The 25,945-nt window shown below is 50.1% G+C and overlaps 2 protein-coding genes across 17 annotated transcripts in view; one reads left to right on the top strand and one right to left on the bottom strand.

Moving 5' to 3' along the window:
* Positions 1 to 7,352, bottom strand: part of ANGPTL2 (angiopoietin like 2) — a 35,621-nt gene extending 28,269 nt beyond the window's left edge. Inside the window, exon 1 of one of the 2 annotated variants that reach the window (XM_017892874.1) lies at positions 6,869 to 7,352. The gene's annotated coding sequence lies outside the window, so the exon portion shown is untranslated. Of the gene's footprint in view, positions 1 to 687; positions 796 to 6,868 lie in introns of those variants that run through there. The other variant, XM_017892875.1, reaches the window with a different exon arrangement.
* Positions 1 to 25,945, top strand: part of RALGPS1 (Ral GEF with PH domain and SH3 binding motif 1) — a 311,271-nt gene that overhangs the window by 199,970 nt on the left and 85,356 nt on the right. The gene's annotated exons all lie outside the window — the stretch shown is intronic.

The raw sequence follows: 25,945 nt of genomic DNA, 5'->3' as shown, positions 1-25,945 counted from the left end.
GACTGAGCAACAAACTATATGGTCCCATTACCTAGGAGAAAGGCATTACGTCTGCATTTGGCAGTAGAGGAAACCCAGGTCTAGAAAGGTTAGGTCTCTTGTTCAAGGTCACATGGAAGTAAATATCAAAACTGGGATTTAGCTGTCAACTGCTAGGTCCAAACCCTGACTTGCATCAAGATTGTCTCTTCAACCAGTATGAATAAAAGGTGCTTGTTTGTTTAATGGCTGAGATGCAGCTTGCATCTTACTCACTATTGACTGAATAAGTAGAAATAGTTTTCAGGTCAGCACAAGGGTGTGTTTTGTTGGATGTTGGAAAGAGCTGCTTGATCATGCGAGTGGTAATTACGACCCCAAAATGGGTATCTGGGATGAGCCGTGACACCCTCACCTTGGAGAACCTGGTGAAAGGACTGTGCATCGTTTGTCCTGGATGATTCACCATCAGCCTGGAGACCAGGGAGGGCATAACCAGATCTCCAACTGCCCTCCCTTCCCAGCTGAGGATGCTATGAATCGTTCCCTACCAGAAGGCACCGGGGGAGTCTGGAGCCAATTCCCAAACCCTTCTAGTTCAGCTCTCATACGACCATTGAATGAACCATTTATCTATTATCCATCTAGCCCTCCATCACCCACCCATTTAGCCTTCCCATCCAGCCAGCCATTGTGTATTGCTGCTACCTGGTCATGGGTGATGGGAGTCAGGAGTCAGAGAAGCAGGGTAAAACAGATTTGCCTGGAGGAGTAGCATTGGGGGTTTGACTCTGCCTGATGCTTTGGGTTCCTGTGCTCCTGCCATTGGTGAGTTGCTGGCTCCAGGAGCAGTTCATGGAGGAGGCGGGTTGTGATCACACCATGAGATCATAGAGTAGAGGGGGATGTGGTTAGGGAGTGGGGAGCTGGTTGCCTTTGCCAGGGGACAAGGACACTGCTGTTACTTTTTCAGAGTGCATTATTTGGGAACCATTTTGAGATTCCCCCAAAGTCTGTGCACTGAGCCCTCTGTGCCAGAAGCCTCGGCCAACAGAGCAGAGGCGGGGAAGAGTCTGCAGAAGCCATTTCAAGAGTCCAGCTTCTGAGTTGGCTGCTGCGTTTCCGGCAGCGCCTGGTGTGCTCTGGAGCCCTACAACTGGGAAAGCCCTAGACAAGAGGGAGAAGTCAAGGGCTGGGTGGACAGCACTGCCCCAGGGTGGCTTTCTTGGGAAATCCAGGCCTTGCCTGAAGCTGCTTTTCTGGGCCTGGCTGAGAAGTTGGCACCAGGGCCACCTTGGCTGTTTGGATGGACTTGTTCCTCAAACACTGGGACAACCAATTTTTGTGTCTGCCTCACTGATCCCGGTAGCTCTTTGAGGCAGGGGCTATGACTGTGCCCATTTCACAGATCAGCAAACAGAGGTAAGGGATGAAGTCACTTGCCCAGGGTCACGGTGCTACGAAGTGGTGGAGCTGGGCCCAGAACCAGATTTGTCTGCTCCAGGGCCAGGTTTCTTAACCACACAATCCTAATTGGCCTCCCTGCCTTTGGGTGCTCTCTCCCCTGCAGTCTGCGCTACATGCAACTCTACGGCTGTTTGTCTGACACCCACATCTGATCGTGTCAGTGTCCTGCTTAAAAACAGACCTTGTTGTCATCCCTCCCTGCCTTTGCACGTGCTGTACTTCCTGCCTTGACTACCTTCCCCCACTGTCCTAGCTGATGCCTGCCTGTCTTCCTAAGTTGACCTCACCATGAAGCCATCCATTCAGTGAGATCGTCCCTCCCTCCTTCAGCTCACACGTGCAGCTGTGGCTGCTTCCAACCCAACACCCAAGACTCAGATTGCACTCATCTGGTTATCTCCCTCCTGACTACAGCTTCTTTAAAAAAGCAGGGCCAGGGCAGATTCCTCCTCTGAATACCCAGTATCCAGGATGGCACCTAGGTTACTAAACAGGAACTTACTCATATCACGTATTTCCCAATAATTTCTCCTCTTCCAGCCACTGTTCCAGGGGCTAGAGGTAGAACAGGAACAAGGTGAGTGAGGGCCTTACCCTCAAGGGGTCCACGGTAGTAGGTGAGACAGAGACTAGGCATTTGTTTTGCAAAGAGATACATGCCCAAATGGGGAAACTTGGGGGGCTGTGGGGCACCTGACCTAACCCCAGAAAAGCCCTTGGCTGGACAACAGAGAGGGGAATGGTGTGGCACCCTGAGGTAGAGAAGCTTGCTTGCTTGAGAGCCTGGGTCTGAGGCTTGCTTCATTGATTCATTCATTCCACAGATATCTTTCCTGCCTGGCCCTGAGTGGGTATTAGTGATTCAGCAGTAACTGAGACAGACACAACCTTTCCCTCACAGAGAGGTTGGAGTGGGACCACCTCAGGCAGGACTTTAAGGATTCTTGGAGCTGGGCAGGTCCTCAGGCATCTCTTGAAGATAAGAACAGAGTCCATTCTGGGCTTTTCCTTGGTGGTCTTGGTACTGCCTGTCTGGACAACTAGGCAGCAGTGGGATGCTGAGGCTCTGGGGCTGCTGGCCCCAGACAGGCTGATTTCAGCAGAGAATGGACTGACACAATAGCTCAGTTGTGAGAGGCCTGGCTTCCCACACCCAACATTTTATTTTTTTTTATTTTTGAGATGGAGTCTCACTCTATCACCAGACTGGAGTGCGGTGGTGCCATCTCAGCTCACTGCAACCTCTGCCTCCGGGGTTCAAGCGATTCTCCTGCCACACCCAACATTTTAACATTCCTGGGACCAAAATGTGGCTCATGATTGATGTGTACATGTAACAGGCCATCATAATGTTTTAACCCCCAACACTGACTCAGTCATATGGCTTACAGTCCATGTGAAAGAACACAGCTTTGTCACAGAAACTACCCCCAGAATGAGGCTTCTGACATGACCTGTGTATCACCACAAACTCCAAGCTGCCTGTGGCTGAATAACTCTTCTATTTGGGGTGTTTTATATAAATTCACAAAAAAGAAATGCCCTTCAATGAATTGATTCTTTCTTGAGATTGCCACAGTGTGGTTGTCCAGGATGGCAGCAGACTGGGGTGGAACCAGAACAGGTCTGGGTTTCAGTCTTCGCTTTTTGGCCCACGAGTGGAGAGACCGTGGGAGAGGGGGTGCACCCTGACCCCGAGTTTCCACTTCGGTAAGACGAAGCAGCACCACCCACCTTGAGGACCCCTTAGCTCCTTGTGCCACCTCTTTACAGCTTTCACACAGTTGTGTGTGTATGTGTGATTATTTACCGTCTGCCCAGTCCTGCTGGGCTGTGGGCTCTATGAAGCAGAGCCCCTCCCCCATCTGCCTGCTGTCAATTGAGACCATTCCAGATTAAATGGGCTGTGATTCAGAGAGGCCAGATGCTGAATGTACCTGCTTTGGCAGGGCTGCTGTCTGTTATGTTTGTTCTATTGTAGCTACCTGTTGCCATCTCCCTGATGTTTTTTCAGAAATTGCTCAGGTGTGGCCCAGTGTAGGTGATGACCTGAGCTCTGATTCTTCAGTCCTAAAGGAGCCTCCAAGTACGGGTGTAGAAAGCGCATCAATAGTATCTCAGTCACGTGGACCAATGTTTCCCTGACACTCTGCGCCCACTGAGCTGGGGACAGAGTTTCCTGGTGCTGATGTGGTGAGACAGTATTGCAGAGCACCCAGGCACGTGGAACAAGTCAGCCAACCTGGTTTCAAAGCTCAGTTCCTCTTGTCACTGACCGTATTACCACAGGTACCCTCACAAGTGTGCTGAGGCTCATCCCTAAGGGTAATAGTCATGCCTGTTTTGCCTCAGAGGTAGGCTTCCATGAAGAGCAAGGGGTGCGCTAAAATTGATAAGCCCATGGTTTTCAGAGGGTTTGGTGCAGCATTCGATAGGACAGCAACCAGAGCAGATGTGACCACTGAGGACACTGGGCAGGGACCCAGTGACAGTGAGGAGAAGAGAAGTTGAGGCATCTTGAGGCACTGAAGTGAGAGGAAGTCAGGGCCTTTGGAGCTAGACAGAGCTGGGTTCCAGTTGCACATAATCATGTAACGGTGTGACTTTGGGCAAGTTAACCTCTCGAGCCTTAATTTTCCCATCTGTAAAATGGAATGCTAAAACTAGAACCTACCATGCAGTGTTGTGATGAGGATGACATGACATAATGTATATGCCTTACTTAGCCCAGTGGGTACTTCCTAAATCACTGGGGGATGGAGGGCCAGATGGAGGAACATCTTATTTGCTCTGCCCACGAGCTTCAGCAATAACATGTAGTCCCCTGCTGGACCATGTGCGTTACACATTTTTGTCTGTTCCACCCAGACTGCCTCATTAGTAGTAAGTAGTCCCATTTTTTTGCCAAGCTCATGAGGTCAGTCAGAGCCTCTGCTCAGCCTGAGCTACCCAGAGAAGACAGTGAGCCACCATGGTTCCAGACTGTAGCAGGGAAACCTGTGGTTTCAGGAGCCCCAGAGTCCTTGTGCTAGAGAGCAAATACTTGATGTCACCTTTTCAAAATGCTTCCAAGAGCACTGGAACCTCAGGGGGCCACAGGACAGAAGCTCCTCTCCTGGGCTAAGATGTTTCAGTATCGTCTGGTGTAAGATCCACCAGACATGGCCGCCATAGTGCCAGACTTGGTGATGGCTGTTCCTCACCTCTTCCTCTGCAACTCCGGAGCAGACCTGACTATGGATCCTCCTGATTTTGTGAGCTTCCCACAGCACTAAGGTAGCTGCATTTTCTTGTCCTCTGTGGTTCTGGTGGGGAAATCAATAGGCAGACAGGCAGTGCCCATGTGGGAAGCAGGATGCCCTTCCTCCTGTAAAGTTGGTATTGGATCCTTTTGTTAATATGTCTGCACTTTTTCTTAGTATGGACTTCTAGGATGCAGGCACACTGCAGGTGGCCCCAAACCCAAACCCCAGACATAAACCCCCCCGCTCCTCAGGCTCCTGGAAAGCCCTCCAGTGTGGGCAATGGTAGTAGCCACAGTATTGTCTCTGTCTTGTGTGATTTTCTGAAAACCCTAGCAGGATATGTCCAGAACAGGGAAAGAATTTGGGTCTCTGGCCGGGTGCAGTTGCTCATGCCTGTAATCCCAGCACTTTGGGAGGCCGAGGTGGACGGATCACGAGGTCAGGAGATTGAGACCATCCTGGCTAACATGGTGAAACCCCGTCTCTAGTAAAAATACAAAAATGATAATGATAATAATAATAATAATAATAATAATAATAAATAAGCCGGCTGTGGTGGCAGGCACCTGTAGCCCCAGCTACCCGGGAGGCTGGGGCAGGAGAATGGTGTGAACCCAGGAGGCGGAGCTTGCAGTGAGCCGAGATCATGTCACTGCACTCCAGCCTGGGTGACAGAACGAGACTCCACCTCAAAAAAAAAAGAAAAAGATTTCGGGTCTCTGCTCTTCCCTTCCCTCTGTGCCAATCCTGATTGTTGTGGTTTGTAACTATCAGTGACCAAGGTTTGCTCAGGGTTTGCTGCACACCAGGCACTAAGCCAAGGCCTTCCTAGGCATGGGCGCCTAGCTTTCTCCTAGAAAGCAGTAGGGTGTGGTTGAGTGGCTCTGGAGCCACACCACTGGGTTCAAGTCCTGGTCCTGGCACGTATTGGCCATGTAGCCATGGGCACATTACTTTACTTCAGTTTCCTCACCTATAAAATGGGGATAAATAATAATGCCTGTGCTATAGGGTGGTCCTGAGGATTCTACAAGTTGAATCTGGCATAGAGTAAGTGCAATATAAGTGTTAGCTTTTACTCTCTGGCCATTGTTACCACCTGGGCACTATTATCCCATTTCACAGATAAGAAAACTGAGGTTTAGAAAGGCTAAGTGTTCTGCCAGAGCCATTGGCTAGTAGGTAGAAGAGCTGGGATTTGAAGCCAGCTCATGAGCACTACCCTACTCTGCCTCCATTTGGAAAAATACATGTGGGGAGCATTTGACCGGCTTCGGAAGTGGCATTCTCGACTTTCCCCAGAGACTGGGGTGAAAGAAGATCCTTTTCCAAGTAACTTAACTGGCCTCTGGGAGCTCTCATAATCCTACAGCAGAGGCAAGAGCTGACCCATGACACACACATCACAGAAGGAGAAGGGAAGGATCAGTGAAGAATTTGTTTGGAAATGTTATCTAATACTTAGAGCTTTCAGGCGACTTGGTATGTGGAGCCCCTGCTGTCCCCTTGCCAGTGTACCAGGGAAGCCGCATCCTCACTATATCTTGGCCACATCCATTCAGTTGGAGACCCGGGGTACCATCCAGTGCAGCAGCCCCTGGGTGATGCGTCCCTTCCCGTGCTGGGTGCCTCTGCTCCCCTCGCCAGCTGGAGGGTGTGAGCAGAGGCAGCCCAGCTCCTGTAACTCTGAGCAGGGGCTCCCAGCGCCTCAGCACAGCGCTTGCCTTTGCCTCACATTGTCCCGACCTGGGGGCATAGGAATCCAAAGCTTCAAAGTGACTACCCAAGTCCTTAGGCCACCCCTGCCTTCTGCAGCTCATCAGTCCGCTGCCCTCTAAGCACACACCTACACACACGCACACTCCCAGCTGCCCTGCCATGCCGGGAGCTGCCGGCCGGCACCCCAAAGGCTCTTTGTCCAAAGGAGGAGAGTGAGGCTTACTCATGAAGTCCTCAAGATGCCAGCCCATGATCATGTGCCCCCAAACACCACTAAGTGTCCACAGGTTCTGCCCCGGACATGCCTTGTTTGGCTCCAAGTGATAGCAGGGAGTGACCCTCTGAGATCCAGCTGCACACACCCCCAGCTGGAGGGTCAGGGTTCTGGAAGCCCTAGCCACGGGGCCAGCGGCTGCCTCTCGCCCCTGCCTCTCATGGCCGCAGAGCTGGCCCCTTACCTCTTCCCTCCTGCTTGGCTCCGGGGCGGCTCCTCACATGCTTCACCCTGGCCGTCAGCAGGGCAGCCTGTCCATGGCCTCTGGAGGGGTTCCTGAGTTGCAGGCCAGTGGCTGCCAAGCAGCCCTGCCTCACTGGGCTCCACTGGCTCTGCCTCCACAGAGGGCTCCGGCAGAGGCTGGGGCCAGGACTGGCCAGGGGTCCTGCGGGGCTGCTCACAACCTGCTTTCCCTCACAGTGGCGTCAGCCGCTGCCTCAGTGCCACGCTCGGCAGGTCCGGGGCTTGGGGTCTATCCTCAGGCCGTCTGCAGCAGCCTCATTTGAACTCCCAACTCCTTTGTGGAGCCTTTACATGCCGCCAGAGGAAACTGTGAGCACAGCCTGACCCTGGTTGGCTGCAGGCGCTTCTCTCCACCCACCAGTGCAAGAGGATCCCCCAGGCCCCAGAAAGGCTCCGGGCCTCCCCTCAGCCCCAGACAGAGGCGGGCCGCCCGGTGATGTCACACGAGCTCCAGCCCCAGCTGGCCTGGCCCCTCCCGCCTAGCCCGCTTTGGCGGCCTCGACAGGCCCCCTCCTTCCTTGGCACGGGCAGCCTGGCCAGCTCTGCTCCCTGGCCCGCCCTCTCCCCAAAGCTCAGGCAGCTCCCGCGTGCTGTGAGGCGGAGCGCTTTCCCTTTGACTCAGGGAATGGGTTTAGATCCGCTCCAGCTGTGCGTGCAGCCGCGTGCGAGCAGTAGGCAGCGGGTCCTCCCCCTGGATGCCTCGTTGGGCACTGCCCCATTGAGCCCCAGGCTGGCGGGCGGGGCAGCTCAGCCCAGAGCGCCTCTCCCCATCAACTGCCCTTCGTGGAGGCCTCATTCTCATCTCTAAACCCTGGGGAAGGGAGTCCAAGGCTGTCCACACAGAAGCTATGGCATCAGAGCTGCTCAAAGTTAGCAGGAGGCAGTGACTTAGGATGGTGGAAATACCACAGGCTGAGGGTGGAGGCAGCACTGGAGGAAAGCTGTCACTTCACACCTGAGTGGCTTTGATTAATTCACTTCACCTCTCTGGGCATCCCTTCCATACATCAGTAAATGAGCTAATTAATACTAGTAATCTACCTGCAACCGCTGCAGCGAGGACTCTATGAGGTCACGTGGGACGGAGCTTGGCACAGTGTCAAGGACACCTCCTTGAACTGAGTTTAGGACTCTGGAGATGAGTGGATCAAGGGTCTCCTGCTCCCAAACCTCTGCTTTGTGATCCTCTTTAGCCTGTGTTTTCATCAAAATGTGACCTCCTGTTGGGCTGTTCTAGGAACAAACACTGGAACTCCAGCAGAGTCCTCAGCATGGAGCCAGCCACATAGGTGGAGCTCTGTGAATGTTGACAGAATCAGAGTAAGAAGGGAGAGGATGGCACTGGACCCCACAATGCAAGCATCCTCCAGACGCATCGGCACTGGCAGCCTGGGAGAAGGCACAGTCAGTGCGGGAGGACAGGCCTGCTGCCGGGCACCCTGCGGGGATACAGAGAGTAGGAGGATGGCAGGCACCAGGAAGGGAGCCCCAGGGTACAAGTTTGCCCCTCTGCTTGGACAAGAACATGTGAAATATTGGTGGTATCTTTGCTTTTTTAAAAAGGTTTTCGTGGTGATGGTGGTGATGACGTTTGGGAACAAACTGGGAGAAAAACTTTAATGAGACTTTCCCTGCACCTAGGCACCCTCCCCACCACTAGGCACCCTTCCCAACCCTGTGGCAGATTCTTCTTTCAGAGATGGCCCAAGCAATCTCTCCCAGTCCCCAAGGAGACCCTGACACTTCACCCATGGTGCAGTGAGGTCCCTGCTCCTCGCCTTGAACCCGAGAGAGTTTGTGACTTGCTTGTGACCAGAGGAATGTGGTGGAAGTGGCACCACCTGACTTCTGAGGCTGGGAGAGGAAAGGCAGTGCAGTCTCTGCCCTGTGCACCAGGGCACTGTCTTTTGAAGCCCCGAGCCTGCAGCCTAAGAAGTCCAGCAGCCACAGTGTAGAGGCCACACACAGTGTAGGTCCCAGCTGACAGGAGCATCAACCGCAGACACGTGAGCAAGGAAAGATGCCTGTAGATGATCCCAGCCCCTAGTCAGAGAGTCACCCCAGATGCTGCATCACTGTCAGCTGCCGAGTCTTCCTTTTGAGGCCCCACACACTGGGGAGCAGAGACAGCCATTCCACTGTTTCATCTCCAGATTCCTGCCCCACAGGCCCCATGGGTATAATAAGATGGTGGTTTTCGGCTGCTCACTTTTGGTGGTGATTTGTTACACAGCATTAGTAACTGGGACAGACTCAGGCAAGAGCAGTTGGAGGGAGCCCTTTAGAGGAGCTGAGAGAAGTACATTGTGGCTGAGGAGAGGAGAGAAGATGGGGTCTTGTTAGAGAGGTGGTACTTTATTCCAAAGGCAGTAAGGAGCCACTGAATGGTTTTGAGCAAGACAGGGTTGAGACTGTTAGTTTTATTTTATTTTTATTTATTTATTTATTTTTTGAGACGGAGTCTCGCTCTGTCACCCGGGCTGGAGTGCAGTGGCCGGATCTCAGCTCACTGCAAGCTCTGCCTCCCGGGTTTACGCCATTCTCCTGCCTCAGCCTCCGGAGTAGCTGGGACTACAGGCGCCCGCCACCTCGCCCAGCTAGATTTTGTATTTTTTTAGTAGAGACGGGGTTTCACCGTGTTAGCCAGGATGGTCTCGATCTCCTGACCTCGTGATCTGCCCGTCTCGGCCTTCCAAAGTGCTGGGATTACAGGCTTGAGCCACCGCGCCCGGCCTAGTTTTATTTTTTAAAGGCTGCATTAGTTACTGAGTGGAGACTGGATTAATGTGAACTACAGACAAAGGTCCTAGGACTTTCGCATCCTCTGGGAACAAGTCCAGACAAGCCCCTTGGTTACTGAAAGAAAATTGTTTTCACGATTTGAAGTTCTTAGGATCCCCTCAGTGGAGGAGGAGCACCAGGGTGTCTTTGCACACCTCCCGCCCCACTGGTGGCATCGGGCCGTCAAAATTAGTGGCACTGGGCACTGGGGAACTCGGGAGTCGGAGTCTAGTTCTACCATTTGGTTGCTCTGACACTCACTTTCCTCATCTGTAAAATGGGGGTGATACGAGGATCTCCCTCACAGGGCTGTGGGCTGTTGTGAAAACGAAGAAGTGATATGTTAAGTGTAACGCACACTGCTTAGTACAAGGCTCAACAGAAAGCTCTTGTAGTTTCTGTTACTTCCTTCACCGGTCTGTGAGTACCCTGAGGCAGGGCTGTGTGCAGGCCATGTCGAGCCCTCCTTTCACGTAGCCCAGTGCAGAGAAGTGAATAAATGAACTGCTGGCTGGAGGAGGATGAAGAACCATGGCTCAAAGTCTAAGGGACCTGGGCTCAAATCCCAACTCTCTCACTAATCTTGGGCAACTTTTTATTCTCTCTGAAACTTTGTTTCCTCACTTGTAAAAAGGGGATACTGCTACTCCTGGGGTTACTATGAGGATTGAGTAAGATGATGGGGCTTCATCTTACTGATGATTCGGCCCTGCGCCTGGCTACAGCATTTAGCGGTTGCTCAGGAAATTGCTGCTGTTGCTTCTGCTCCTGCCTTCAGACTTCTCCCCACTCCCACCCTGATCTCTCCAGCACACTTCTAACTTGGTGACTCCTGGATCTCAGTGTCCCTGTGACCTCCTTGAGGAGCACCGTTCCCACGTTTCCACTTGCCTATCAGACAGAAGCATCATGTGACTAAAGCATTTGAGGAGAAGTGAATCTTCCTTTCCTTTCCTTTTATAGTTTTATCAGGATGAAAATGCATGACATTTACATGGTTAGTAGAATACAAAGTTTCTTCATGTAAGTGACACAGTTTGTAAGAATGATTTCATGTCTTACCACCTTCCTGACAGTTACAGGTTTTTTTTTTTGTTGGAAACAGTGGGATGGTCTACAGGGAGACTGTGTATATATGAGGAGCGGTGGGTCAGGGGATGTAGGTATACTGTGTTCTAGAGGGGTGTACTTGGGAGGGGGCAGTTTTGCTGTATCTTGCATTTCAGAGTGCCACCGGTATTTGAAGCTTCACACATCCCAAACTGAGTCTTTCCCGTACCCCACCCCACCCCACCCCCAACTCCCTGCTACCTTCAGTACTTTTAGAATGTCTTTCCATTGTCTTCTGACCGACATTGTTTCTGATGAGAAGTCAACTGCCTTCCTTATTGTTGTTCCTGTATACATAATGGATCTTGTATTTTCTGGCTTCTTTTGAGATTTTCTCATTATCTTTGATATTTTGCAGTTTGACCATGATGTGACTAAGTGTGGTTTTCTTTGCATTTATTCCGTGTGGGTTCACTGAGCTTCTTGGACCTATATGCTTTTTACTAAATTTGGGGATGTGGAGAGAATTTTTAGCCATTATTTCTTTGAATATCTTTTATGCTCAATTATCTCTCCCCTCTCCTTCTAGAAACCCAGTTACACACTTGTTCTTCCACAGGTCACTGAAGCGTCATTTATTTATCTTTTCTCGTCTCATGCTTCAGTTTGGATCATTTCTCCTTCCTGTCTTCACATTTGCTAACCTTTTTTCTACAGCATCTAATCTGCTGTTAATTTCATCTAAAGTATTTTATGTCAGATACTATAATGTTTGGTTCTAGAATTTTCACTTGGCTCATTTTTATAGTTCCCATTTCTCTTCTGGGATTCCATATCCACTGATTCATTCTGTCTTTCATGTTCTGAAAATCTTATGCATATTTATAATAGCCATTTAAAAATCCTTGCCTACTAATTCCAACATCTGGCTCATTAGTGAGTCTGATTTTACTGCTTTTTTTTTTTTTTTTTTTTTCTTGATTGTGGGTCATATTGTCCTGCTTCTTCACATGTCTATAATTTTTTATAGTATACTGTACATTGTGGATGATACATTAAAGACACTCTGTATTTTCTTGTCTTCCTCTAAAGAATGTTGTGTTGTGTTCTAGCAGGCAGTTAAATTACCTGATCTTGCGGGGGCGTGGTTTTTATACTTTGTTTATATAGGTTTATTTTGGTTCTGCCAGTAGTCCTAGGGCATAACTCTTAGTCCTAGGCTTACTTGTAAAGCATGACCTTTCTGGGATTAAGTCAAATGCCTTAAGTATTTGCTAAGCTGCTTTGACTTGGCAGGACTTGAACCCCAAACTCCAGCCTCCAGGCAGTTGCAGAGACCTCTTCCTCTCTGCTCCTGCTTTCTGTCGTGCTCGTTGGAGTCTCTCTATGTGTATACAGTTTAGGAGTTAGCTAAGGATTTGAGGGGAATTGGTGTAGTAATTTTGGGGCTTCCCCTTCTGTAGTTCTGTCTTTTCTGGCATTTCCCCACTCAGTTTCCACCCTCAAAGTCCAATCTCTTTCCCATCGTCCCAGACAGTAAGACTACTGCTTTCTGTTTCACATTCATTCTTCCATGTGTCACCATGAACTGGGAAATGCTCTAGTGGGCTTTCCTTCTCCAGTGATTTCAGGCAGGTCTTTATTTATTTATTTATTTATTTATTGGTCCAGAGTTTGTAATTGTTATTGACCAGAGTAGTTGTTCAAAACAATCTACTCCTCCATTTCAGGAACTGGAACCCCATATCCCAGCTGAATTTGTTTTCTCACCAAAACCTTCTGTACCCCTGCTGCTGTTGGTGCTCTGCCATAAGCCTTGTTGGTTGGTCGTCCTTCATCCAGTTGTCTGTCCTCCCTGCTTCTGATCATAGTCTGTTGGGAAACATCAACCCCAGGATCCCAGGCTGGTACATCTCAGTGTACCACCTGAGCACTAGAAGATGAAAGAGGTATACTGTCCTCACAAGCCTTGTTGGAGCACCGTGTGTAGCTACTTGTGATGTGCTAGATGTTGAGCTTAACATTTTATAGGTATCACTTCATTTTAAAACCCTATGAGTGAAATATTACTATTCTGTTTTACTAACAAAAAGATTGAGACTTAGCAAAGTGAGGTTCCTTGTACCAGGCCACACAGCTAGGAAATAATGGGACTGGGATTAAAATCTGCATCAAAGCTAGGAGGAACACAATTGTCCTGAAAAAAAATTGCACTTGTTTTTGTTTTTATTAGTATTATTATTATACTTGAAGTTCTGGGGTATATGTGCACAACGTGCAGGTTTGTTACGTAGATATACATGTGCCATGTTGGTGGGTGTACTGCACCCATCAACTCATCATTTATGTTAGGTATTTCTCCTAATGCTCTCCCTCCCCTAGTCCTCCACCCTCTGACAGGCCCTGGTGTGTAATGTTCCCCTCCCTATGTCCATGTGTTCTCATTGTTCAACTCCCACTTATGAGTGAGAACATGTGGTGTTTGGTTTTCTCTTCTTGTGTTACTTTGCTGAGAATGATGGTTTTCAGTTTCAACCATGTCCCTGCAAAGGACATGAACTCATCCTTTTTTATGGCTGCGTAGTATTCCATGGTGTATATATGCCACATTTTCTTTATCCAGTCTATCATTGATGGACATTTGGGTTGGTTCCAAGACTTTGCTATTGTGAACAGTGCTAAAAGTTGCTCTTGTTTAATACCAGCATGCTTCTTCTTGTTTTAAGATCTCTGACCAATCAAGATGCTTCTCACCATCAGTGGTGTGTCATGGTCTAATTGGTGGTACTTTTTCTTTCTTACTAGAATGTGACGCATTACAGTTGATGACTTGGCAGATTCAAGGAAGTGTGGCCGTTTTAGTCATCAAGGCCCCAGTGAGGTTGGCCTATGGCTGAGGAGCCAAAAGGCAGAGCCCCTCCTCTCCTGGTCAACTGGCCTTGGAAAGGTCTAGGGGAGTGTCCAAGCATCAAGAAGCCTGTGGAACTGCCAGAAGCCTCCATCGGTCCAGATTTAATAAAACAGCTGCCACTAGACTGAGTGTGAGCCAGCTGGTCCCCTCCTCTCTTGAAGGCGCGTGGTCAGGTCCTGTGACTCTCCGCACCATACCGGGCGGGGGAACCACATGTTCCCTGGCTCTGGTGAGGAGAGGTTAGGAGACTTGGACTTGTGGGACGATTCTAAGGTGGTGCTACTGTCCAGTGTCACAAAGGATATCCAGGCACCACGGAAAGCCCTTTGAGGACACTGTGACTGTTAAATGCTGGCCAAACAAGTATATCCAAAAGTCGCAACAGGTTGCATGCTCAGGTACAAAGCAGCTTTGAGAGCCTGTTGTTAGCTCACGTGTGACTTCTCAACTCACTTGGCAGGGGACTGTGAGGACAGCACCTCTCCTCAAGTGTGGATGTCACCTAACAGCCAACACATATTTGTATTAAGCTCCATCTGAGCACCAGAGTTGGGCTGTAGGTCAATTTGCCCAAAGATAATTTGCTGAGAGTTTTAGCTGACTGGTTTTCATTTTGTCTCATAACAGTATTTTAAGGCGTGTCCAGCTCTCTCATACCATAGCTGGTGCATGGCCCCATCCCCAAGAGGGGAGACTGAGGACTGGCAAGAGTAGAGATTTAATTTTCATTTGCTGGTTTTCTTTGTTTCTTCATAGCGAAAAATTCATAGAAACTTTCCAAAGCTGTTTAAAATAATTCCCATCCAATATAAATTTTTTTAAAATATTGTCACTTCTGGAACATTGTCTGTACCAGACAGGACCTACATCCCAAACAGGAGACAAGGTACTGAGGGCAGCTTTATAGTCAGTGGGGGAGGATTCCAACCCCCTTACACAGATACCTGCTAAAATTCCCATTCCAAAGAGCAGCCAAGCTGTTGCTGACTTTGTTTATCTTTCCTGGGACCCAAGGAGGCAGCTGATTAGATAAATAAGGGCTTCTGGCAAGAGCCTGATAGAGTGAGCTTCCCAGGAATGAGAGCAGGGTGTGGTCACCCCAGACAGAGGTGCTGGTACTGGACAACAGGGGCTGCTGGCAAAAAGCTTTCTGACTAGTAGGTCTGATATTGGGGCACCCACACAAGCCCTGCAGGGAGTAAAGGCAGCCAGTGCAGGAGGCTTGCTTCAGCCCTGCCAGCCTCCAGACTACCCCACCGCCCTCCCTTTTTCCTCTCTGGGCTGGGCCGGATAATCCTGGCTCTGAGGCCTGGAACCCTGGAGGGCAGGAACCTGTTTTTCCTCTCTGCTCAGTATTCTTCATCTGCTCCCGGGGTCCGCTCTTTGGTACCCTGCCCTGTGCCCAGACGCTGGCTGGGCTGTGGGGATTGCCTCTTTGGGCTCTCTTACCTTCTGGCTTTGGGTTAGGGCTGGCCTGTGGCAGGTGCCCACAGGGAGTGAGAAGGTAGAGAGCAAGTGAGGACACGTGTGTCACCAGCTCCCTCCCTGTTGGACCGTAGGTGACTTGGTCGAGTGATAGGAGTCAGCTAGGCTTGGGTTTGAATTCCACCTCCACCACTTACTGACCCTGTAACTTCTGAAATTTACCTATCCTCCCTGAGTCTCAGTTTCCTCATTTAAGAACTGGAGATAGTAATATCACCTTCCCAAGATGGCCGAGTGTAAAGAGTGAGTCAGTGTGAGTACAGATGTCCTAGTGCTCAGTAAATGCTGGCTTTCTTCCTTTAGTAATTTGGAGCCGTGTTATCTTGGGTTTCTAATACACTTGGGTCCGGACATCTTTCCTTTAAGTTGTCCCTTTTTGGTTTGCATATCTGTCACTATCCCTAGAACCACTGCCATAGAGCCTCACTACTAATAGTCTTTTAGCCAAAGAAGTATTTCTCTGCCTTTTCCTTTGCCTGCAGCTGGTATATGAAGTCTGCTTAACCAAAGAAAAGAGTCCTTTTGACATAGTGGAAAGCAAGCTTATGGAAAGACAGTGCATGTATTGACATCCAAAAATAATTCATAATATTCACTGAGCGCTTATTGATCCTCGCAACAACCCTGTGAGCTACGGTAGGTTCTTTTATTATTCCCCAGCTTTCAGATGAAGAAATTGAGGCTCAAGTTAATGGACTTGTCCAGGGTCACACAATGGGTCAGTATTGACCTTTGGCCAGTCTGGCACCCAGAAGCCTGCCCTTTGAACCTCTGAGTTATCTGCCTATGTGATGGAGAAGGCTCAGCTCTCCAGGCCCTGGGGACCAAGTCGTGTTAGACAATTGAATTGACTAGAAAGCTACAGGGTTATCTCTTTAAACATACAGTGTTTTAAAATTTATATTCATTCTTGTTATGTTTCTGCACAGACCCACACATGCATATGTGCACTCGCCTCCATAAACTTGGCTAATTACACTATTGGCAGCTCCTTGGTGACTCAGTCGTCTTGAATAGACCAGCTTGACTGTGGGCTGTGGGGGTGGAGGGCACTGTTGACAGGAGTCCTGTAAGCCCCAGGCAGCCGTGTTTGTTGTTACTTTCCCAGCAGCCTCTCATTCCTCTCCTGATTTGTTGCTTCTCACCCAGCTGAGATTCCAGAAATCTGACAAGAGTTATTTGTAAATAAAAATAACTGGTCATTAAACTAGTCTAAAAGGCTCTCCTGTGAGTAAAGTAACTGAGACTCACTGCCTCGACTTGATCACATCAATTTTGGGTACTCACAGGCCTTTGGGGCTTGCAAGACCTCTGTTCTTACGTAATAGCCAACAGCTGCCATCTGTTACACACTCACCACATGCCTGGCACCGGGGAGGCCTCCTGCATGGATTACTTCATTGAATCCTCAAAAACGGAGCCTCTCAGGAGAAGTTCTCTTTGTCCGTCTTCCATTTTAACTGATGCAGTAGCTCAGGCTCAGAGTGGTGAGGGAGTCTACGTCTACACAGCCAGTAAACAGCAAAGTCAGGATTTAGATATGGGCTGTTTGACCCAGAGTCCACACTCTTAACAGACTTCAGTCTCTACAGCTTCCCAGCAGTGCGAGGTTGGGCAACTTAGGGAGGTTCCCGACCCTCATGTCTTCATCTGTAGGATCATCCTGTTTATGTCCAAAGCTCTTATGAAGGTTCCTGGAGGTGTGTGCTTGAGATACACATAGCGGGCACCCAGTCAGTGGCGGGTCCTTGTGCTCACCACTTCAGCCCGTCCTAGGTCAGTGATTCTCAAGCTTTTGCGCTTCAAGATCAACTGAGGGCTTGTTAAAGGTTTGCTGGGCCCCACTCCCCGAGTTTCTGATTCAGTAAATCTAGGGTGGGGGCCGGGAATTTACATTTCTAACAAGTTCACATGAGGCCTTTGCTGTGGGAACCACTCTTGGAGATAGAGGAGTTTGCCATGAAGGAGGGTCAGGATTAGGCTGGCAGTGACCATGACCTGCATCTGAGAGCTGTTTCTGAGTGCAGATGCTGGTTACGTATCACGCAGGAAAAATGTGGTTTGGCTTTTTTCAGGCATTTCCTGGGAGCTCGCTGTCTTGCCCTTTCCCTCCTCTGAGTGTCACTGACCCTGGGAAAGTATAGCATTTAAGCCACATTGTGATGTCTGAGTGTGAAACAAGTCCTTCGACTGATTTCATTAACATGTCCCTGATTTCCAATTGCTTTCCTGATACGGAAAAGGAAATAAAAGGTACATTGGAAAAAGGTAATAAATCATCTTGCAGAAATTACTTCTGTGAATCACCTACCACCATAACAACAAAACACCGGAAGCACGGCTCAGACTAGGTATACTTCTGCTTCGCCTTGGAATTTTGGGTTTATTGACACGGTGGTGTGATTAGTGTTCTTCCCTCCCCAGCATGCTGTAAGGGTGGAGCGGCCATCCCATTGCCTTTGGGTCTCCAGTGCCCAGCATGGTGCTTGACACATACCAGCGGGTGCTCAGTCAGCACTGCTGTCACAGATGAGTGCAGGGTACAGTGCTGAGTACTAGAGTCAGAGGGACCTGCGTTTGAACCCTGGGCCTGCCTTTCCCAGCTGAATGGCCCTGAGCAAGTAACTTAACATGGGGCTCATTTCTCCTTTTCTAAATTGGGGATTATAAAAATAATACCCATATTTATTTCATAAGGTTGCCATGAGAATTAAATGCCGTAAAATATCCAAAGCGCCTGTCATATAGTAAGTGCTTAATTTTTTCTTCATTATCATCATCATCATCCTCATCCTCACCCTGCCAGGAAGGCCAGTGTACTGGAATAGATTGTGGGCTCTGGAACCAGACTTTTAGGTCCAAATCCCAGCCCCACTGCAGGCTAGCTGTGTGCCCTTATTCATGTCACTTCTCTGTGCTTCAATGTCCTCATCTGCAAAGCAGGGATGAAAAAGCACCAACTTCTTGGAGTTCTCGTGACCATTGAGGACGTGTACATGTCAGGTGCTTAACTGCGTGGCTGGCACATGGTAAGCATTAACTCTCTCCCCTCCCACCTCCACAAAGGGGCAGGGAAGGAGCCTGTGGAGAGAGCAGCGTGGCCCCATGAGGAGGGCATGGGAGGAGGAGGCACCATGCACCTTGGGGAGGCTGCCCTGCCTGGTGCCCCCGACCCTCAACCCCAGCCCCCAAGGGGAGAGAAGGGCAGCCTAGCAGAGAGGGAAAGTGGGGAAAGAAAGATCCTCAGGCTTCTGACACTGGAAACCCCCTCTTCCTGGCAGCCCTTGGAAGCACAGTTCAGTCTTCACTGAGTTGACAGACTCAGCTGGTTTTGTTTACTCAGCGAGCTTGAGAGCATGCCGAGGTGGCATCCCCCTCTGCAGAGCCACCTTCATCTGCAAATATCACCCCCTTTCTGCTACCTGCCAGCCAGGGCTGTGGGTGGGGTGGACCCAGTAGGGACAAGCCCCACCCTGCCACCCACTCACCCACCGGCTTGCCCTTGCCTTTCTTCCTCTGCCAGGCTCGCTCTGGGCAGCCCCAGGTTTGGCCCTCCTTCCTGGCATTGTCAGAGAAGCTTCCAACACCTCAAAATTCACCCTGGGGGTACGCTCACCATTTTCTTTAACGTGGAACCAAAACTATCCTGGTTTCTATGTGTGCAGAAACGTTTGGTAAACAGAATGCTTAAGCCGTGACTTGCTGGAAGGGGCAAATCCCAGCTGACACCCCAGACGCTCGGCCTATTTTGGGCCTGGTCTCTGTGGTCAGAGTGTTCATCTTTGGGCCCCCCAGCACCCACTGTGGGTGTCAGATGCTCCTTTCCTGACTGAGGGTTGGCCCGGCCTGGTCCCCTGCCCCTGCCTCCCAGGCTGCTCCGGGTAATGCCCAGTATCCACTTAGTAAATGCTCTTGTCCTCGCTCCCCCCCGTGAATGCTGTGATTCAGCACACACAGAGAGGAGCTTCACGTAAGAAAGAAAATATTCACGGCCGCCATCCAGCTCCAGCAGGCGCCGGGAGACAGCTGCCGGCTCCTGCCTGGCCAGGATGGGATGGCTGCCCACCCTCCACACACAGGGGGGTCTCTCCTCCTTTCTTTTTTTTAAAGACCCACAGTCTCTTTTGGTTACTAGACTAAATGCAGTTTAAATTTGTATTCCGAACACCTCTGATAAGCAGCAGATAAATAGAATCCTGGAATTCGGAGGACATCACCCATTCAACAAAATACATGTTATAGGCCTGCTGTGTGCCTGGCACTGTGCTAGGCTCCTCTCCAGACCTGGGAGCAGCCTGGAGGATACTGAGCCAGTGGACTGGATCCTTTCCCCACCTAAGACCCCTTTTCATCACCTCTTCTTAGCTCTGGGTTTTGAAAATGTCTATCAATAATAATAGTAGCCATGCCTACTGTGAAGTTGAGTATGATGTGAAATTCTTTGTTGATCTGTTTCTTCCTGTCCATCACGCCTCACCATGGGTGTGATGATTCTAATCTCCACTATATACGTGAGGAAACCGAGCCCTGGAACAGAGAAAAATCTTGCCAGGGTTACAGAGCAAGGTCTTGCTCCCTAAACTGACCGTTTTTTTTTTTTTTTTTTTTTTTTCTGTTGCAATGTATACAGTCTCTGTGAAACATGCTGCTTATATTAAATAAAAATAAACGTCTTACCCCTTTATTTTTAAAAACTCGTAGCTCATTGTTGAGAGCTTCTAAACAACTGAGAGTAATCATATAATGTCTGTTAGAATAAAACCAAAGTAATGGCTCCCTGCCCAGCCCCCATGCTCAATTTCTTCTCCACCCCATCTCCGGCCCAGTGAGTCCAAGATGGGCACTGTGGGGAAGAGAGAGGGTCCTAGACTTGCAGCAAGTGTAGTGCTGAGATGAGACAGGTGGGCCTGCTGCCTGGGACACTTGAATGTGATGAGCTATAGACCTCTGGCCCACCAAGGAGCATGGAAGAAGAGGGGCCGTGTCCTTTCGGTCCTCTCTGCCTTTCTGGGGAGGAAGATGGTCACATAGCCCCTGGAGTTTGGGTCACATTGAACATAGAAACTGGTGCCTGTTTCTGGTATAGAGATTTCTGAAAGCAGAAACCCATGGGGTCATGAGGACTTGGAAGGACTTGAGTATCTGGGAAGAAGTGGGTTCCACCCTCTCATTCCAGTCTCTGTGGCCCTTGCAAGGTGGGCCCACGTGGACCCAAGAAGTTACTGTGGCCCCATGTGAAGGGGCACAGAGGCTGGAGAGGGGCTGGAGCTGTGGCTAGCCAGGTGGCCGCTGCACCAAGCAAGGGACACCCAGCCCAGAGAAGGGGCCAGGGCCATGTGCCCCTGTGGCAAGGAAAGACTTGAGTGCCCTTTGGCACAATGGGCAGGGGCCAGGACAAAGTCAAAGACAACCTTAGGAGACCCAGATCACCACCTCTGTGGGGACCAGCTTGACAGGAGCCACCTGCCTCTGAGGGAACCAGACCAGGGGCCCTCCCCACCACTGACGGACAACCTCTGTGGGAGCAGATCTTGCTTGAGAGGGTGGGCCCTGGCCAGGGTCTGCTAGAGTCTGTGAAGCAGGTAGGGGAGGAAGTTTACAAAGACAAAGGCAAGGGGACTTGGTAAAGAGCAGAACTCTATCCTACCTCCTCCCAGCTCCCAGAGCCGTAAATAACTGTAGGAAAGGGGCACGCAAGGAGAACAAAGATGAACTTTAAATTGCATTTCAGTCAGATTTTCAGATAAAGAGAACCAAGTGTTAATTCCTGAAATGAGACTATTCTAATAATGGAAAGTGACTGCAAAGTTACAGAATCTGGCCCAGATTTCATTTAGGGACTTGCTGCCCAAAATTGGAAAGGGGAGGCAGCACAGCATAGTCGGGGAGTGGGTGTTGGAGGAATGAAAACATTTTGTGTTTATACCCCTGGTGGATCCGGATTCCTCAATAAAGTAGTAACGACCTCAGCCATCCAGTGACCCCAGGATGTGAGTCCGTGGTCTGGCTGCCTAAACCTCCACAAATGCCCAAAGGCCCAGGGTTACCCAAGAAGTCTCTGCATGCTCTCTGAGAGAAGTGGCAGTAAGGGGCAGATACACCCCCTGAGCTCCAGCTGGCTGCAGCCCAAAGGGGGACCCAAAGACATTAGACCTGCCGGCACTGCCAGCCAGGGAGGGGGAGGCCTATGGCAGCAAAGATGATTTGGTGAAGTGAGAGAGTGGGAAAGAAGAAAGCAGGAGCTGAGCCAGAGTCTTGTGAGCATTGCGGAGCACCCACCCTCTTCCCGGGACCCTGCCGGGGGCTCCCAGAGGCTTCCTCCTCCACCATTCACTGCAGAAGTGGAGTTTGCATGCCAGCTACCAGCATGGCACTATGTGCCTGGGAGAGCTCTTCAGCCTCTCTGAGCCTCACTGTCAAGGTCTATGGAACAGCAATTAAAACAGTCTTCTCCTAGGGTTGTCATCAGGATACAGTGAGTACAAACACGTGTAGTCCTGAGCTCAGCCCTGGCCCCCAGAGGCTTTCTGCACTTGCAAGCTCTCCCCACCATCACCTCACCTTCATCATCTCCTCATCGTGATCACACAGGACCTGACGCATACCTGGTTTTCTGGGTGGGATACCTTTGTCTTAGCGATTAAGGGTCAGGGACTAGATTCAGGTCTGGCTCACTCCAAACCCAAGCTCTTTTCTGCCTCTGGCTACATGGAGTCAGTGGGCACTAACACTGCTCTAGATTGTCATCACCACAGGCTCTGTTCTTGTCATCCTTCCAGGAGGGAGGAAGCAGGGACTCAAGACATGGGAACCAGGAGTCTCAAGTGTAGAGGCAACCTCAGTGGTGGCTGGGAACAGATGACCACAGGAATGACCCATGTCAGAGACTTTAACCTCAGCCTTGGGACAGGGGTATATTTTTACCCCACAATTAATAGGAATTGAGTTTGACAAAAAGCTGAAAGTATACATGGGTAACTGAGATAATGGCCGGTTTGACAAGGTTGCCTAAGGAGATGGCTGTTCTTTTTGCCCATTTACCACCTGATTATAGAGAAGGGCATCTGACCCAGCTACCCCAACCACGGCCTCAGACTAGTGCCCCACCCGGGCCACAGTGTATCCTGTCCCTCCACCCTCCACCCTCCAGACTAGTGGCCCACTCTAGGCCAGCTGGAGTCCTTGCCTGGATTGTTTGGTTTTTCTGAAGCCAGGGGAGAGAGGATCTCCCTTCCCTGATTGTAGAACTGTCAGGATGACACCACAGATGCCTGTAGCTGACCTGGGCCACATGGAGAGGCTGAGTGACTGGGGGGAAGTCACCCCCTGAGAGGGGCAGCAATGAAGTGTGGTGAGAGCAAGACATGCAGGCAGCAGGCTGCCAGCTCTACCCCCGACTCCACCCTGCCAGTGGGCTGTCCTGGGATGCGGCTGCAGCCTCTGGTCCCATGAGCCATTTCAGGGTTCTTGCTGTCCTTTTCCCTTTTGAAGCTGGTACCAGTTGAGTTTCTGTCACTGGAAACCAAAAAGATTCTGACTTATATATCTTTTTCCCCCTTCTTTCATTTGAGAAGTATTACTGAGGTGGAGCAGAGCCTGTACTGGGCACTGGGGAGATACATGGTGTGAGCAGAACAGGTGTGGGCCCTGACCCTGCTGGACCTGCAGCCTGATAGGGGCATGTGTTGAGCAGGCAGCATATAGAGGCTAAAGGGTTAGATGGATATGGCCATTTGACCTTGAAGAAGTTGTTTTAATATCTCTGAGCCCAGGTCCCTCATCTGTAAATGGGGTTCAGGGAGATAATACCTGTTGAGCTCACAGGTAGCCCTCAGAGAATGGAAACCACTATTATCAGTATGATTAGAGTCCTTCAATTACAATGTGACTGATTATAACAAAGGAGCGGCCAAGGGCCTGTGAGACCCTCCAATGGGAGAGCTAACCCTGTCGGAAGGCAGGAGGGCTCAGCTCTGCAGGGATGCTCTAGGCCATGGGCTGAAGAATGAGGAGGCCTTCCCGGGGTAGCGAACATGTGTTCATTTCCAGACTTACGCTCTATGTGGTGTAGCATTCCAATCTCTGGAATCACAATGTTCTTGAATGTTAGAGCTGGGAGTTCCAACCCCCTCATTTATCAGTGAGGAAACTAAGCCACAGAGAAAGGCAGCGGTTTGTCCGTGGCTGCATTGTCAGTAAGGAAGAGCTGGGAAGAGAGGCCAGAACCCCAGGTCCTGCTCAGCCTGGTAAGTGTTTATTGAGCACTGTGGCCATCAAGCCACCAGTGAGAATGAGGAGTGCTCCGGGGTGCCCAGAGTCTGGATGACAGAGAGTCAGTGGGCTTCACTAATCACAGTGACAGTGCAAGAGGCAGAACCCGGAACCATCCTCGGCACACACCACTCCAGGGAATAGGTGTTGGACAAGGTCACAATTGCTGCACATACTCTATAGAAGAAACTCCTGCAAAGAAAAGGCCCTTGGTGCCAGTCATCAGCCCTGTAGAGCCACAGAATTCTGTGGAGGTCAGCCACCGAAGGACAGAGAGTCTTGGTCCACATCTCTACACACCCTGGCTAGTTGTGTGACCTCGGGTGTCCCCGAGTCTCAGTGCCCGCATCTAGGAAGTGCCTGCCTCAGAGAGCTGCATGAGGACTCCATGGAGCTCATTAATGCAGAAAAAGCCTGGTGTGACATCCATCAGGAGCTCAGCTCACGGTAGCCCTTCTCACTAGTTTATTATTAATACACTAGGGTTACCGTTACTGGGGGGTAGATAGCTCTCTAATTAGCAGTAATTTTTAGTTCACACTGAATCAGAATTCTTCACGTTCCTGTTCTGGTCCTGTCAGAGATGGGGATTCCTGCTTTGGGATTTACCCGATTCTTCTATCTCTCCTTGTAATTTGCTGCTCTGTAATTTGGCCCCTGCACCTCAGCTCTGTCCTTAGAAGGGATGGAAGACGATCCTTCCTGGAAGCCAGGGACAGATCTCAGGGCCAACAGTGTGTTGTCTGGGCTCGCCCTGCCTCAGAGGAAGCTTTGGCCAGAAGGTGGGTCACGTAGTCCTGTGCTGACACACAGCAGACCTAGTGAGGTATGAGTTGACAAGCCACCCATGTTCCCATCTCCGGAAGCTGCTGACCTGCCATTCCTGGCTCATTCTGACTAGTGAGGCTTCAGGAAGTTGTGAGTGCCAGGTCCGAGGCAGACTCCCCAGGTCAGGCCCCCCCATCTTCTCCTCTTCAGGAATGGGGCCTCTTGTTCAGCAGTGGCACAAACATTCATGAGCCCAACCCACTTTGTGCCCAGCTGTGCCAGCTGAGATGCCCAAACAGGACTGGTAGTGGAAGCTTGTCAGGAGAGGATGTCCAATGGCCAGTGGCACGACCCAGCACTTGGAGCATCTGCCTTGAGCTCTGTGAATAGCAGCTGGGGTGGGGGTGTCAGCATCAAGGGCAAGGGGAAGAGAAGCAGAACCCTCCTTTGCAGGGCTCTGGGCCAGTGGAGGTCCACCTCTGACAAGACAGACCTGGGCCCTAATCCCAGTCACCACCAGTCAGGCATGTGGTGTAGGTGTTCTCCCTGTGCCTTGGCCTTCATGTAGGTAGAACAGCTGCTGAGAGGAGTCAATGAGGTAACACAGTGTCTTCCCAGACCTTAGGCATCAGTGACCACCTTTGCCATTTCTATTAACTTTCTTGCTCAGTTTTTCTCTTGAAGTCTTATTTTATTCATAGTCTGAGTTCAGGGGTTTGATGTGCCATAGTTTTTCTAATGCATGTTAACAGTAGATACAGATCCCTATTCCTGTGCCACCCACCATCCACTCAGTGGCGTGTGTCCACCCTTTGGGAAATGCGGAGATGACACGTGTTGATGGCTTGTCAGGATGTTTGGCATCCAGGGAGTTCTCAACACGGGTCAGCTTTTGTATATTATCATTATTGTTGTCACCCTTATCATAGCAGTGAGACTGTGGGAGGAAAGAAAAAGGGAGCTTTGGCTATCCTATTAGGGCCAGCTATTCTTCTTTACCAAGGAGGCCAGTCCTTTTCCTTTTCCCACTTTTCCTCCTGCCTTGAGAGTTGACTTTGGGGCACCCTGGAAGGCAGTGCAACAGGTCAGTCTCTGGCTGATGGATCAGGTGGATGTGCTGTGGCTGTCCATTCCCAGACCCCAGAGCCGTCCGGGCACCTCTGTAAAATGATAGCTCTGATTATTTACAGTCAAGAAAGGCCTGGACGGGATGTACCTGGGGGCCAACAGCCCCTGTCTACCTCCTTAGGTCTTCATGAAAGGCCTCTGGGGGCACCCAGCACTTAAAACAGTGCCTCCTCCCCACTCCTATTCAATATAGTGTTGGAAGTTCTGGCTAGGGCAGTCAGGCAAGAGAAAGAAATAAAGGGTATTCAATTAGGAAAAGAAGAAGTCAAATTGTCCCTGTTTGCAGATGATGTGATTGTATATTTAGAAAACCCCATTGTCTCAGCCCAATATCTCCTTAAGCTGATAAGAAACTTCAGCAAAGTCTCAGGATACAAAATTAATGTGCAAAAATCACAAGCATTCTTATACACCAGTAACAGACAGACAGAGAGCCAAATCAGGAATGAACTTCCATTCACAATTGCTTCAAAGAGAATAAAATACCTAGGAATCCAACTTACAAGGGATGTAAAGGACCTCTTCAAGGAGAACTACAAACCACTGCTCAGTGAAATAAAAGAGGACACAAACAAATGGAAGAACATACCATGCTCATGGATAGGAAGAATCAATATCGTTATC

This window comes from Rhinopithecus bieti, unplaced genomic scaffold (assembly GCF_001698545.2).
Source record: "Rhinopithecus bieti isolate Rb0 unplaced genomic scaffold, ASM169854v2 scaffold_22745, whole genome shotgun sequence".
NCBI lineage: Eukaryota > Metazoa > Chordata > Mammalia > Primates > Cercopithecidae > Rhinopithecus > Rhinopithecus bieti.
This window is presented reverse-complemented; position numbering and strand designations above follow the sequence as displayed.